The sequence below is a fragment of the Heptranchias perlo genome, chromosome 29, assembly GCF_035084215.1.
Source record: "Heptranchias perlo isolate sHepPer1 chromosome 29, sHepPer1.hap1, whole genome shotgun sequence".
Lineage (NCBI taxonomy): Eukaryota > Metazoa > Chordata > Chondrichthyes > Hexanchiformes > Hexanchidae > Heptranchias > Heptranchias perlo.
The window spans coordinates 10,611,765-10,626,967 of NC_090353.1; the positions used below are offsets into that span (position 1 = coordinate 10,611,765).

The 15,203-nt window shown below is 41.7% G+C and overlaps 1 protein-coding gene across 4 annotated transcripts in view; it reads left to right on the top strand.

Annotated features, from left to right (window-relative positions):
• kdm4b (lysine (K)-specific demethylase 4B) overlaps window positions 1-15,203 on the top strand; it is a 433,937-nt gene that overhangs the window by 56,282 nt on the left and 362,452 nt on the right. For 3 of the 4 annotated variants that reach the window (XM_067968101.1, XM_067968103.1, XM_067968104.1), the window contains exon 2: window positions 904-963. The gene's annotated coding sequence lies outside the window, so the exon portion shown is untranslated. Of the gene's footprint in view, window positions 1-903; window positions 964-4,062; window positions 4,100-15,203 lie in introns of those variants that run through there. The other variant, XM_067968102.1, reaches the window with a different exon arrangement.

A 15,203-nucleotide genomic window follows, 5' to 3' on the forward strand; every position in this document is an offset into this window, starting at 1 on the left:
GATTTAGCATGTCGACCCAAGGTTATGCCAATGCCTTGCAATGTGGTGTATCATGATTTCTGGCATACATTGACCAGATTTGTGTGTTCTTGCTTTTGTTATGATGGTATCAGTAAAGGCCATGCTAATGTGATGTTAGAATTTATTTTACCAACCAAGGTGAAAGATTATCATGGATTCTAAACATATAAGTGCAATCCCGTTGCCCAATGGACCGGCACGCCGTAGTAAGGGCACTTAAAGGAAGAATATAAGTTTGTGAAATGAGGTGCAGACAATCTGAAGGGAATCCAAATTAAATCAATTGGACACTAATGAATCTACTTGCCTTGGTGCATAATTTCTTGAGGACTACAAACTTATTTTGAAATTGAGTTCTAAAGGACTTCCCTACAATGGCCTAGTGATTAATGGACCATTTGGTGTAGCACTAAGCCATCCATGCCAGAAAGCCTTCGATCTCTGCTGAGTTAGCTGATCTCAGCCAGGGCAGGAGTTGGGATGCCACAGTTGGTCTCAGTGCCCAGCTAGGCAAATCAACCATAGTTCTTGCCCAGTGGCTCTTGCTCATAAGTGCATGTTTATAGATGTCCTGTGAGGATGGGATTGTATTTGGCTGTAATTTTGCAATTGAAAGTCTGCCAAGACTTGCTGTCCAGGACCACACGTGAAGAGTAGCCATTTGGGTGAAGTACCAGAGGGCTGCTGATGCATGTGGGGCCATTACCCAGTGAGAGTCAGAGGCTGCAGGAGAAATAGGGAGCAAATGGGAAAAATATGGTCCGACAAAGCCTGTGTACTAAGCTGCTTTATAAATGATGAAAAACCTACCTTGTACTTTATGCAATCTTGACAATCTGGTAAACTCTGTAAATGACACATGCGTATTGTTCTTAATTGCAGGTGCAAACCATCTACCTTGTCTTCTCATATGAGATAACGCCAACCGTCTTCTAAAATACGGTGAGTAAAGTGCAATCTATTGTAGAACATAAAAAAGCAGATGGTCAGGGATAAATTGTAGAGCTGTTTAGAGGTTTTGAGTTCCACCTGTGCACATGCTGTCTCTAAACCTGCTTATGAGTTGTGCCAGGTTGAATGTGTGATTTGAATGTTAATTGACATTTTATGCGTTTATACAGTCTCTCTATCTTTTAACTGCACATGAAGGAACTACAAAAGTGGTTTATCCATCATGATGGAGTGTGCCTATTATGGTGAATCATACAAATTGTCAGATACATGAGTCTGCAAATTAAACTGCTGAGTGTTGCTCTGAATAATCTCTTAGCCAGCCCCACCTACTTGTCCGCCTCCATTCCTTTCATAGAATCATCGAATGATATAGCACAGAAGGAGGCCATTTGGGCCTTTGTTTCTGTGCCAGCTGTTTGAAAGAGCTATCCAATTAATCCCGCTCCCCTGCTTTTTCCCCATAGCCATGCAAATTTTTCCCCTTCCAAGTATTTATCCAATTCCCTTTCTGAAAGTTATTATTGAATCTGCTTCCACCACCCCTTTGGGCAGTGCATTCCAGATCATACACCTCGCTGCGTAAATTTTTTTCCCTCATGTCACCGCTGATTCTTTTGCCAATTATCATAAATCTGTGTCCTCTGGTTACTGATCCTTCTGCCACTGGAAACAGTTTCTCCTTATTTACTGCGTCAAAACCCTTCATGATTTTGAACACCTCTGTCAAATCTCCCCTTAACCTTTCTCTAAGGAGAACAACCCCAGTTTTTCTGGTGTCTCCATGCAACTGAAGTCTTTAATCCTTGGTACCATTCTGGTCTCCTCCGTGCCCTCTCTAAGGCCTTGACATCCTTCCTGAAGTGTGGTGCCCAGAATTGGATATAATGCTCCAGCTGAGGCCTAACCAGTATTTTATAGAGGTTTAGCATAACTTCATTGCTTTTGTATTCTCTGCCTCTATATTTATACAGTCAAGGATCCCATATGTCTTTTTAACAGCCTTCTCAACTTGTCCTGCCACCGTCAAAGACTTGTGTATGTACACCTCCAGATCTCTCTGTTCCTGCATCCCTTTTAAAATTGTACCATTTAGTTTATATTGCCTCTCCTCCTCATTCTTCCTACCAAAATGCATCACTTCGCCTTTCTTTGTGTTAAATTTCGTCTGCCCATTTCTGTAGCACTTCTGGCTGTTGCCGTGCCCGTGTCAGTAAAATTAGGTGTAACCGATTTGCCAGCTCAAGGCTTGCGAACGCACCCCTCAAGTCCAGCTGCCAGAACCGCTATAGATCTGAGGGAGCTGATCGTGCTTCTGTAGCCTTGAATTCAAAGTCAACAGAGAGCCTCCCCGTTTATATATGCTCCTGTGCGCAGTGTGTGGTGAACATAACATCATATGGTTACTGAATAAAGAAAAGAAAAATGTTGGCAGCCTCAATTTCTGCTGGTGTCTCGTTATCTTGTCAGGCCCTACTACACAGCACTTCCTAGTTCAAGAAGAAATGTTATTTCATGCGAAGCTTCTCCATCTGGTCTGTAGCAGGTGCTTGAGAGTTCAGGAGAGCTAGCAAGGATTGGTGACTTGCTGCTTGTGGATTTGAAATGTTTGTTGCCTGGCAGACTACTGTCCAGGTTTAAAAAAAAATTCTCTTGGTTTTACCTTAGGAAGGTTGTGAAGTGCATATGCATTTAGAGGGCTTTCATGCAACCTCCCTCCCAGGCCTCACCTCTGTAGCAAGATTGAGATCAGAAACTGTGAAATTGAGGCTATCAAACCACTTCTTTGTACCTTTTTGAAGCTTCATTGTGTTGCTCAGGCAGAGTTCTCAAAAGTTTAAGAAATAGTTTAGCTTGGGACCCCAGTACCCCCAACGTACATTGTGGGGAAGTACTTTATCTTGTTGCCTCTGGCACAGCTGGCTTTAGCCATCACTCCACTTCATAGTGCACAGTACTTCAGAAGTGTTTCTCAGTTGAAAATTCATAATTATGCCCACTTGTCATGAGAAGTCATAAGTAAAGATGTATCTGAAATGTGATTATTTTGTTAATTCTGTGGGACATTCTTGCGTGTAACTGTGTGCTGGTTATTTCTATTCCTGTATTACCATCTAGTGGTAGAATCCTAAACTACTCTTCATTCAGCTTACACTACATTATTTAATGTACAGATTTCACTACAGATTTCCACATCGTTCACCTGAGGAAGGAGGTAGCCTCCGAAAGCTTGTGAATTTAAAATAAAATTGCTGGACTATAACTTGGTGTTGCAAAATTGTTTACAATTATTTAAGAGGAGCATTGTCCTGGGAAGGAAGGAAAGTGCTTTTTGTCATAAAGTACCTTGTAATAAAGCATGTTTACTATTCTCCTTCCTAAAATGGGATATTTATATGTGTGGAAGTCACAAAGCAACTCTTGAGATCTACCATATTGAGTCTCCTGACCCAAGGAGACTCACTCTGGTGATGTGTCTGCTAGATCCTTTTCTGTCGTGCATTTAAGCATCATGTCTGAGTGTTTCTGCTGCTGTCTGACCTGAAAAAATTCCTCCCCTCAGGAGATAGAGTAAACCATCTGTTTTTGTTTTTTTTTTGCTCATCGAGGTGAGTGGTATTAGCACCGGGAAACAGAGCAGTTTCCTGTTTGAAGCATCCAGTGTTGGTATGAAGTTCATTCAAGTCAAGTTTTAGATGGGTTAGGTGCAGAGTAAAGTTCTTTTTATTTTACCCCAACAATATACTTCATCCACAATCTCCAAAGAGCACCTCTGTAGCATCAGTGTGATGTTTTCCACTGGAAGTAATATTGTAATTATACAAAGTGCTGGTCAGACTTCATTTGGAATATTGTGTTCAGTTTTGGGTGCTTAGTCTTAGGAAGTTTATAGTTGCCTTAGTGAAAGTCCAGCGAATATTTTCCAGGATGATACCTAGGATTGAGAGACTGTTATGATGAGAGACTTGGTGAACTTGGATCATATTCTCCAGAGATAAGGAGGGTAAGGGGTGATCTAGTTGAGTAGTTTTAAATAATGAAAAGAGCCTATGGTGTTGATGGGGAATACATTTTCTCTCTTGCAGGGGAACCCAGAACAAGGGGACATATAACTGTAGAATTCAAGGTAAACCAGTTAAACACTAGAGATGCTGTCTTTCAGAGGAGACGATAAACCGAGGCCCCATCTGCCCTCTCCGATTGATGTAAAAGATACCATGGCATTATTTAAAGAATAGCAGGGAAATTTTTCTCATGTCCTGGCCAACATTTATCCCTGAACCAACAACTAAAAACAGATGATCTGGTAATTCATTTCTGTTTCTGGGACCTTGCTGTGCACAAATTGGCGTTTCCTACATTACAACAGTGACTACACTTTTTGAAAGTACTTGATTGGCTGTAAAGCACTTTGGGGTGACCTGCTGTTGTGAAAGGTGCTATATAAATGCAAGTTTTTTTTAAAAACATAAACCTACAATATGCAATATAGCTAACAAAAATGTTAGAGCTACCTAGATGAGGCTGAATGGTACATTTGTATTTTGATGATCCTATATTGTACACCAACGACCCTGCGATCTCTGTAATTGTGATCGCCTATCAGTACTGCATTGGAGGCAACTTTGTGCTGTCAGCCCATTTTTCCTGAAACTCAGTTAATATTGCCCAAATTCATTCAAATAGGACCCACGGAGAAGATCTTCATTCCATGAGTCTGGGTCCGTGGTACCAAGGCCACTTATCACACTTCAACTGCTGCTCTGGTTGAACTTGGCTCACTCAGAGCAAATTGGGAATTAAAACCCGGGATCTTCCTAATCAAACAGCTTGGTGCCACGCCATGTGGGGAGCTCCATATTTCATTTCTATTCTTGCTTGACTGCAATAAGTTTGTAAATGCTTAGTTTGTGATGACTTAATATAGTATGTGATCAATAGATGTTTATGCCCTGCTTATTAATTAATATGGATGTCAATGACCATAACTTGTTCAATATTCTAATCATCATTGGGGAAATTGTATGTTGCATGTAGATAACTGAAAAGGATGTTTAGTACTTGTAAGGTGAAACACTTACTATGCACAGGTACAGAGTAGAACATCTCCTATCCAGCCTTACCAGTTATCAGTGGGGGATTTAGCTATATCATACTCCTTGGTTATTTATATATAGAAGTGTTGTCCATTGCAGTTTTAATCCACAGAAGTTGGTTTAGTAGGAACTTTATATCACGTTTTTCTATGGAAAATCACGTTTACTGAAGAGGGAAGGAAAGTACTTCCCCAGTTTATAGACAAAAATATTGGCGGTGAAGAATTTTGATTGACATGTTTTAAAAATGGCAATTTTCTTATTGTCGTGTCCTGCTAGGTTAGTCCGATGATGTCAATAAGATCAATGTCCCCACTTCAAGGATATCCGTGTCAGTTCACTCCGCTTGGCCCCTCAGATGACGACAGTTTGTCATGATTTCTGTACGCCCCAGAGCGGCTTCATAGAAAATGGTGGGTCTGTGGCTTCAGACTGATCTGGAGCTGTGGGGCCGAGTGGGAACCTTGCCATATATCTACATCTTGCCTACATCACAGTTTTGACGGGATGTTCGTTGTTTCTGGAAGCTTTGAAGTATTCTTGTACCTCTGAAATGGGAACATTGATTGTAGGAAGAAAATTGCTATTTTAATGCTGAAGGTAGTGTCAGTGAAACATAATTCAAATACTTCGACTTTTTTCTATTGGAGATATGTACTTGGTCTAAGCTCTAAACCAAGATTCCTGTTGCCTATATATTGGCAGGTAATTATTAAAGAGACAGTGAAGCCATGAGTCCATTTTTTTGATTGTGTTTGTAAAATTGTCTTGGGATGTTTTTCTATGTTAACTTGCATTTACATAGCATTTTTATCTTTGTAAGCTGTTCTGAATATTTTTAAATGATTTACAGCACAGGTAAAATTGAAGTAAAGTATTAGCTCTGATTATGTACGTTCCTATTCATGCAGAGTTGCAGTTTTACCAATTTAACTAGTTAGGCTGCTCAAGCTTCTGTAATTGGAATTCATTGAGGGTGATCAATGCTCTGATTTTGTAATTACCTAATAAGCTGTACTGCTACAGTATACAACTAAAATTTCCATATGCACTTTTTAATGTTTTGTTTCAAAATATCCAGAATCCCAGAAAAGATTGTGTAATATTGTGAATAGACCCAAGAACAGAAACTGTTTTAATCATCGTGTAATAATGCTGCTGTAGTCCCGGGCAGTGTGGCTGGCTTCATCTTACAGCAGTTCATAGCATTGCTCAGTTTTATGAAGCTATCTGGCTCACCCTATTTTCTTTCCCTTGTCCTTATCTCTTATCTCAGTGGCTCCAGTTCCAGCCACAAAAGAACCAAAAGCTTTGGTCTGAGAAATTTTCAAGGCAGAAAAACAAAGTTTGTTGCATCCTTACTGTAAATGTGACCACTGTAAGAGCAATTTCTTGACATCAGCATTAGATTGTTAAAACTATTATTTTTCCATATTCTCTCGTTCATAGGCAAGAGGTGGACTAAAAAGTCCTGCTTTTGTGTCTCTGCAGTGGTTTAATGTATTTTATTAACGTTGTATGTTTATATCGCGCAATTGGAGTGTCCTTGCTGTGAATGAGAATTCCTCTTGCTCTAGCATGTCTGTATTTTACATGATAAGTTTGCCTCAAAGATTTATCTCGGTTGTATCTAAAACATAATGAGGTCAGTCTTTATTCGATGTTCCGACCATTACGGATATAATTGTTGTAGCATGTGGGTTTTCAAACTGGGTTCCCCAAACCTCAAGGGTCTGCAATGTTACCAGATTTCTGTATTTTTGGCTTGAACACTATGGTAGTACTGTTTTCCTTTGGGTACCTGGCACTATCTTTTAGAGGTTGGTTTGAGGATGTCCAGGAGTGTATCACTATTTGCATGGGGTTCCCTCCCTCCTTCCCATAGAAAAATTTGGAAACCACTGCTGCAGTGCTATCAAAGTTCTGGTAGTTTGGAAAAGGGTGACATGAGTTTTATTTGGGAGGCATCAAAAAACTTGTAGAGCCATCTATTAGTTTGTTGCAATTCAGTTCTTCACTCACACTTGTCATCAATCCCAGATGTAGCATTATGACATTCCCATAGGATTGTAAACAAAATCACGGAAACAATCTAGGTCAGCGAGTGCGGGAGTGATGGGTGAGTGGGTCTTATTGTCGGACAGGACACAGGCAGCTGAGGTTTGGACAAGTTAGTGTTATATGAAGGATGGGAGGCCAGCAAAGAGGACATTGGAAAAATTGAGTCTAGGGGAGACAGAAGCTTGGATCAGCTTTTTAGAAACGGTGGAGGTGGGCAATATTGTAGAGGTGGGAGTAAATTATCTTGATAGGATGTGAGCTTTGAATTTCAGTTCTGGGTTGAACAGAATGCCAACATTTCACATAATCTGGTTCAGTCTGAGCAGGTGGCTGGGGAGGTGGATGGAGTCAGTGCAGGGGGAGGGGCTTAAATGAGGTCTGAAATGGCTTTGGTTTTTCTGATGTTCAGTTGGAGGAAATTTTGACTCATCCATTGCTTGCAGTCAGCCGGGCACAGGTGGTTTGTGGGTTGAGAGATGTGGCGGGGAAGTGGAATTGGGTGTCATCAGTACATACATGAAGGGAAGCCATGCAGTGTTAAATTTAATGGGTGTGTGCAATTTACAGACTACGTCCACTTGAACTAAAATACTGAACAATACAGTTGTAGGTTTTGCTTACCCAAACTTGGATTATGCCTGGGACAAGGATAAAGTACTGGTAGCAGAGAAATTTGAATTGATGAATTAAGAGCATAACACACAAAGTATTTTGGTACAAGATTAAACCATGTTGTTGTTCTGATAGTGTATTGATATCTATATGCAAAATAAGCCTTGTAACAGCACTACCTGATTATCTCATATATTGTTGAAGGATAGGCTATTGGCTTGAAAATATGAGAATCTTCATTCTGTATGCAAATTTACTGACCTGAAACACACTTCCATTTTTTGCAGTTCCTCAGTAACAGTTAAACCGGGCAATAAATCTGACATTCCCTTTGCATAAAGCATTTCCACTACAGAATGCACCCTCCAGCTATCAGCAAATTGATCTGGCATCATTAAAGGACACAATATTGCTAATCTTAACTATTACTGTGGAAGTTGAAATCATCTGATTTTGCTGCCAGGTTTCCCTGTTACAGGACAGGAAATATTTATGGCCAATTTATTGGCACATTTACCCTGATGAAGTGCCACCAGTTGAAGCCACACAGTTTCAACTCCTAAATATAAAAGAGTCCTACTTTTCCCGAGGTCTTGTGATCTGCCATCATATTAGGTGCCTCCTCTTCTGGCCTGCTCAACATGCTGCGTATTTGCATCATGGCGCAATGTTTACATGCACCCATGCTCTGCACTTGATTGGCTTGGGTCATTGTCCAGTTAACATCATGTTAAGGCACTCTGTGCATGCATTGATAAATGGGTCTCTTTTTTTTCAGTGGAGCTCACACAGGAGAGTGGTGCCATTGTAAATCAGGGACAGTGGTGCACGGAGGTTGTTACAGCCTTTGTCCTGAAACCTGATTGTTAGGGTAAAATGGCTGTCATCACAGAATTGCTTCTAGTAGAAACGGCCTGTATTGTGCTGGGTCTCCAAATACTCTATAGGGTTCCCAATCCTCGATGGGAGTCTCCTGAAGGTGGCGATTCCTTTCCCAAGTGTTGCTTTTAGCAGCCTGGGACATGAGTGCTTTAAAATGACACCCCCCACCCCCGCTGCTCAGAGAAGCCTCTGGCTCGTGCCGTCATTCCTAGCGCCGCAGAGAGCCACAGCTGGTTGGTGTGCAGTTGGAAGGGGACTGGGAAATCGGGGTGGTGTCAAGTAGGAGCGTAGAGAGGGAGACTAGGGAATAGGAGCTTGGAGGAGATTGAGTATGGAGACTGGGGAATAGGGGCTCGGGGGGAGATTTGGGGCCTTGGGGTGGGGGGGCGGGGAAGAGAGATGGAAAGGGGGCTTGGGGAGAGAGGTGGAGACTGGAGAATGGGGCCTCTGGGGGGAGAGATGGGGGCTCGGAGAGAGATAGAGACTGGAGTATTGGGGATGGAAGGTTGGGGGAAGAGAATGGGAATGGGGAAAGAAGGGAGCTAAGGGTTGGGGGTTTGGGGCTAAAGCAAGGGGGGCATGGAGAATGGGGGTGGGCATTGCAACCAGCATTTTCTGCAGAGCTAGGAGCTGCAGCAGTGTGTTGTGGGAGCGGCACTGAGATGCAGCCAGTAAAGGGGTGAGTGAAACCTGGGGACCTTACTGTGGGTAAATAGTGAAAAATTGTTTCCATTGGTGGGTGAATGAGGAACTAGGGAACGGAAACCAAGGATTCTCACTGGAAGAACCAAGGGGGAAGGGAGGAGGAAGGTTCTTGAACTGAGGGCTATTAGACTCTGGGATCCTTCACCACATATGCCTATTGAGGTAGATACTAAAGTTAATTTTAAAGGAATGGGGATTAATATTTGAAAAGGAGGAATATTAAAGGATCTGGGGGAATGGGATTACAGGAGACAGCACCGGGAGCCAAATGGCGGCCTCCTGTGCTGTAATTTCTATAATTCTATGAAAACTCTCCTTTATTGAGACTGAGCCCAGGGAGTGGTTTAGAAATGCTGAGCTGAGTTTAGTACAAAGTGCCCAAACATTGAGCCTGTGCATTATCTCTGGTTTGGTTCAGGTCGGTTTTGACGTGTGAAGTCCAAGTACAAATCAGCTCTGACCCTGAGATTTCCAGTTCAGAGTTGTCTCCTTCACATGGAACTGGAGTCTGAACTGGAGTCCAAGGAGATAGGGAGAGAGATGGGGCTTATTAAAAGTGGCATCGACTGGAGAGCCTGACTGCACCTTGTGCAGCGCAGGGAGATTCTGGCTATTGTTTCAGGGTGAATATCAGCGAGTTATAGGATTACTACTAGTTACAGTAGGATATGGGGGCATTACACCTATTACTACCAGTGAGTTATTCTATTACTGTTGGTTATGAGGGGAATCTGAGAGTTACCAGTGTTACTATTAGTTATCAGTGCAATTTCAGTGAGTTGCCATTAGTTTCTGGTGGAATCAAAGTTCCTCCCATCTCTGATTTCCCCTCTGATCGCTCCCCAGCCCTCAGTTTCCCTATTTCGCTTGCTCACATGTGGCCTCCTGGTTCTTGGAACTTCTCGCACAACAGCTGCTGGAGCGAAACCACAAGCAAAAATGCTCAACTACAGGGGACCCTAACCCTTTATAAGGTAAATGCAATAACATTTGTAGGTCATGTCATCAGATGTAAGGTGATCATGCATTACATGGTCAGATATCAAGTGGTCAGAATATCAAATCTCCAGGAATCCAGAGTTGGCAACCCTAGTGCTGTAGAATCTACACATTTACACTGTGGAGTGGATTTCAGAGCAGTAGTTCTTCAAATTTATTATTAGGACTCTGTTATTTTGCTAGGACTTACATTTTTATAATGTAACTAGTAATTGTTCTGGGGTTGAAGCTCCATTTGTGCAGATTAAGGACATTTTAATCTATGTGAGCTGAAAATCAGGCACAGTCTGGAAAAGTATAAGTTCAGTTTTTTGCTTGAAACTTGCAGGTTTAACAGATTCTGAAATCTTGAATCCACAATACTTTGTTATACTCTGTTGCAGGTTTGCACGAATTCTATTGGACTAGAAAAATGATCCTTAACTTTAAAACTGCTTATCTGCACTCTACTAATAGTGGCAGAATCTTAGTACAGTTATGCTGCCACTTGTTTTGCATTGCTGCAAAGTGACTTCTGCTTTCTGGCACAAAAATGACTCTATAATTGACTGAAATGTGAGACCTCCTAGGGGAGGCCATCTCTCTCCATTTAGGCTTGTCTCCAGTGTAGCATCGAACCGGATTTAAGTATTACTCATGGGGCCCACTGGACCTGCTCGGCACTTCATAAACATAAACGGAGTCTTGTTTATTGTTTTGAGATTATGAACGTCCCGCCCACAGTCTCAGTCCCACAGAGCTGCCTCTTGACATTTAGCTGCACGTGGCACTGTGCACCTACTGGTCTCGGCTGCAAAATACAGCCCCCGAGGCACAAGTAGTCCAAATGCCTGGTTGAGATTACCAGCTAATAGATTTTGCTGTTGCTTTTAACAAGTTGCTGTCCTTTATGGATTATCAATTGAACCAGTGATATGGGACTAATTTATCCCATTATTCCCACTCTGGCAATGATATAGATTAGTGACAGTGGGAAAATGAAAATCTGATTCTAAAATCTGCCGCCCTGTGTTAATATATTTTAATGGTAACTAGTGATGTTTAGATTTAATTTGACCAGCTTTCTGCTTTTACATCTAGCTGCTTTTATACTGTCCTCAAGAGGGTTGCTAGCCTTGCCAGTTCCTGATGTGCAGGCCATGCAGAAACGCCAATATAAACTTGCCAGACACTAAATGCAAACACTGGTTAAAACAAAAACGTATTGGAACACCTGAGCATGTATGACTGTGCATAGATAATCAAAAATTTCATATATGACTTAGGTTCTCTCCGCAGACCTTCCTCAATGGAAATAATGTTAAAAACTGCAATGGTGCCCTGTATGAGCAGGCCTCGAGCTTGGCCAAGACAAAATGGCAGCTGGCACATGCTATTTGCATTTCATCCAGTGGTCAGTTACAAGCAGGGTTCGTTACATATCCTGGCTTGTTGCCACCTATTACTCCACCTCCCTCATCTCCTTATTCCGGTCCTTTCCCCAAAACATTTTAGTGCACTGGCAGATTCTTAATATGTAGTCAGAAAGATTGAGATCAGTTTGGGAAAATGCATTTCTCCCAGGAACAGATCAGAAAAGCTTGAAAGTGCTTGGCTGACCTATTGCCAGCAACTCAAATCCCAAAGGAAATGTTTCACATAGAAGCATTTATGAAAGCTCTTTCTTGACATTTAATATTCCCTTGACGGTTGTTCAAAATGGGTTGAGCTTGCCTTGTTTGATTACCCCTGGATTTACCATAGACTGTTGTCCCAGAAGTTTTTGAAACTGTCCATTCCCCATCATTTCCAATAAAGATGTATGGGTAATCCTGAATGGGTGAGGCTGGTGGATACTTCTAGTCCTGTACTTATGGTGAGGTTTGATTTTACTTCAATCAGTGCATTGGATGGTGATGCAAATTCTGAGTGGTTTGGGAAGGATTCCACAACTCTCCTGTTCTGTAACCCTCCTAGAATGATACTATATGTCTCCTGTCCCCCTCATTTTTTTCCATTGTTTTTAGAGTGGGAGTTAGAGTGCCCTAAAATGATATGTAGTTTGTTAATGGCCTGTTCCCAAATGACAATCCTGGTTCTTGGAGTGCACTGGTCACAACCTAATAAAGGACGCCTGCACCTTGGAGAAAATGGGCTAGTTGACAAGGAAGTTTAAATCACTTCATGCCTTCGCCCATCCCTACCTCTCTAACCTTCTCCAGCCTTGCAACTTCCCCTAAGCTCTCAGTTCCACTGAATAGCCTCTTGTACATTCCCTCTCCCTTCGCCCCTCCATTGGTGGCCATGCCATTAGTCCTTGGGTCCCGTGATTTGGAATTACCTCCCCAAACCCCTCGGCCTCTCTACTTTTAAGACCCTCTTTAAAACCCATCTCTGACCAAGCTTTTGGTCACTCCTCCTGAGACCTGGGTTGGAGGGGCAAGGTGTGCTTGAGGTAGTCAGTCATGAGGTTGGAAGGTGCGTCCACTTGTCTGGGCACTGTATTAACCAGCATAATTGAGCAGCCAAAGAGCACTCCATCACAGAAATATAAAGACTTCTCTTTGAAGGTCTGGTTTTACTTTTACCATCTGGAATACCAATTCTTTGGCTCATGAAAATCCAGAGAGCATTCTTTTCCGTTCCCTGGAATGGATGTGTCCCTGCCCTACACGAAAGATGTGGAAGAGAAAATGACCGCCTAAGACTTCATTGTTGCTAGGTAGTTGAGGGGCTGGGTGCCTTGGGCCTGTTGCATTGCTTTGATCTTTAACCAGGACCTACTTTCAGTAGGAGTCTATGTGCTCGGCTAACCTTGTCTAGTCAAAGGTACCTTATAGTCTGTTTAGGCCTCGGTTTGTGGGATCCATGCACGTTCCTTAGAAGCTGTGTGATGCTGATCATATATACGTTTCTGACTCGATTGCTGCTCATAGTGTTTGAATGTATCGAGTTGAGAGCTTCACAGATGGTGCAAGTTCTTCTGGCAGCAGTGCTTTCTGCTTCCTTTCTATATGTCATCAATTGTGTAATATTAGCATAGCAGTTGATGTAGTTTGAAATAGCATTTCCTTTGTTTTCTGTTGTAATTGTTCAGCGTGGCTGGGAATATACAAACATGGCAGACAGGAAAAGAACTATTGGTCCATCCAGCCTGTCCCACACAGTTGTGATGCCTTTTGCATCACAATATATACACTCCCCATCCACCCGGAGCCATGGGATCTGGAAGAGGCAAAAGACCAGATTTAAAAACCCAGACCAGTTAGGGGGAAAAAAAACTGGAAAATTCGTCTCCACTTCCTTTGGGCAATGGAAACTAGTCCAGGGGATCATTTTGGCCTCGATTTGCATTACAGATACCTAGCTCTTGTAGGAGAGAATCTTCACCCCAGCCACAGACAGGTCCAGCTCTCGCTTGAAGGAAAACAGCAAATCGGTGTTCATCGCACGAGCCGGCAACCTGTTCCACAGATTCACTATTCTCTGGAAAAGGGAGAACCGCCTAACATCCAACCTAGTTCTGCCCTTGCATAACTTGTAGGCATGACTCCTGGTCCTCTAACCTATTTAGTTGAAACTTCAGACCACTGGCCAGTTATGCTCTTTGTGAAGAGGGCAACTCTTGGTTGTCTTGGGAATGATGCTGATTTTGCAGTGAAAGATGACTTTAAGTCAGAGACATATCCATTTTATTAATGGGCAATTGGTCTACCTATTGGGTAAAAATGGTGCCAGGAAAAAGTTGAAACCACTGGTTACATTGTTGAAATAAATGATTGCATACCTGATTAATGAGGATTTGAACCATTTTCAAATGTTACATTTTTAGCAATCAAGAATATCGAATTGCCAGGATAATGTATTGGCAGTGATGAATGATAAATACAGTATAAAACTAAATCCTGTCAGGCAGTTATAGTTGAATGATCTTAGCATGTTTTGGTTATGTTTTTCCACTTGATTTACAGAATTTGAATGTCGTAAAAACAATTTTAATAAAATGCCAATTAAAAAACAAGTTTTAATATAAAATGTTATTTTGGCAATATGCTCTTTTTAACTGCTTTCAATAAACCGTTCCCTTGGCCAGCCTCAGTGCAAGCGGTTGCATATAATTGCTCCCTCTTTGCTATTGCTGAACTAGAGTTGTCACAGTTAATGATTTGGTGTGTCTATTTTTAAGCTGTGAATGCTTGGGTGAGTAACTGGTTTATAAAAAAACACTGTGTTCAAGATACCGGAATCTGTTAATGTTGCATATACTGTATCAAAGAGAGGATCTTTACGTGCTGTTCTGGTATGTATTATGTAGCAAGTTTGTGTCGAGGACAATATGACAGCTGAACTACCGATTTACATTAAAGTACCTTTTTTAGCTTCAAACTATGTGACTTGTCTTAAAATTTTTCAAACTTGGGACAGCCTACTGAAGTAATATACAGGGGAGGTGGGATTGGTATTTTTGAACAGAAACTAAATAAGTTTTCAAGCTGTAGACCTTGCAGTTCTGTCATGTACAGCTGATTTTATATATAAATTTGGGAAACTAGTTTATTGCTTGCTTCTACCCAGTTCCTCCTCCTACGTTTGTAAATAAAGATTTTTAAAAGTTTGCTTGAAGTTTTAAAATGATGTCCTTTTCAAAATTGAAAACACGTTCAAAACAACTGTGCCCTGTTTTGGATCTCCCTGTGCTTAGCACCATATCTTGACTAATAGTCTGACTAGGCAGTGTATTCCCCAATATCTCAGTTGGTGATATTTTAGAGTTAACTGCATGAAAGTACAGATTGTCACCCCAGTGATACCCGATTAGATTCCAATGGACAATGTGAATATTTTGTGTTCTCTCTTCACGCAGCCTGCTGTATCTCTTTTTTTTCCCTTTTTTTA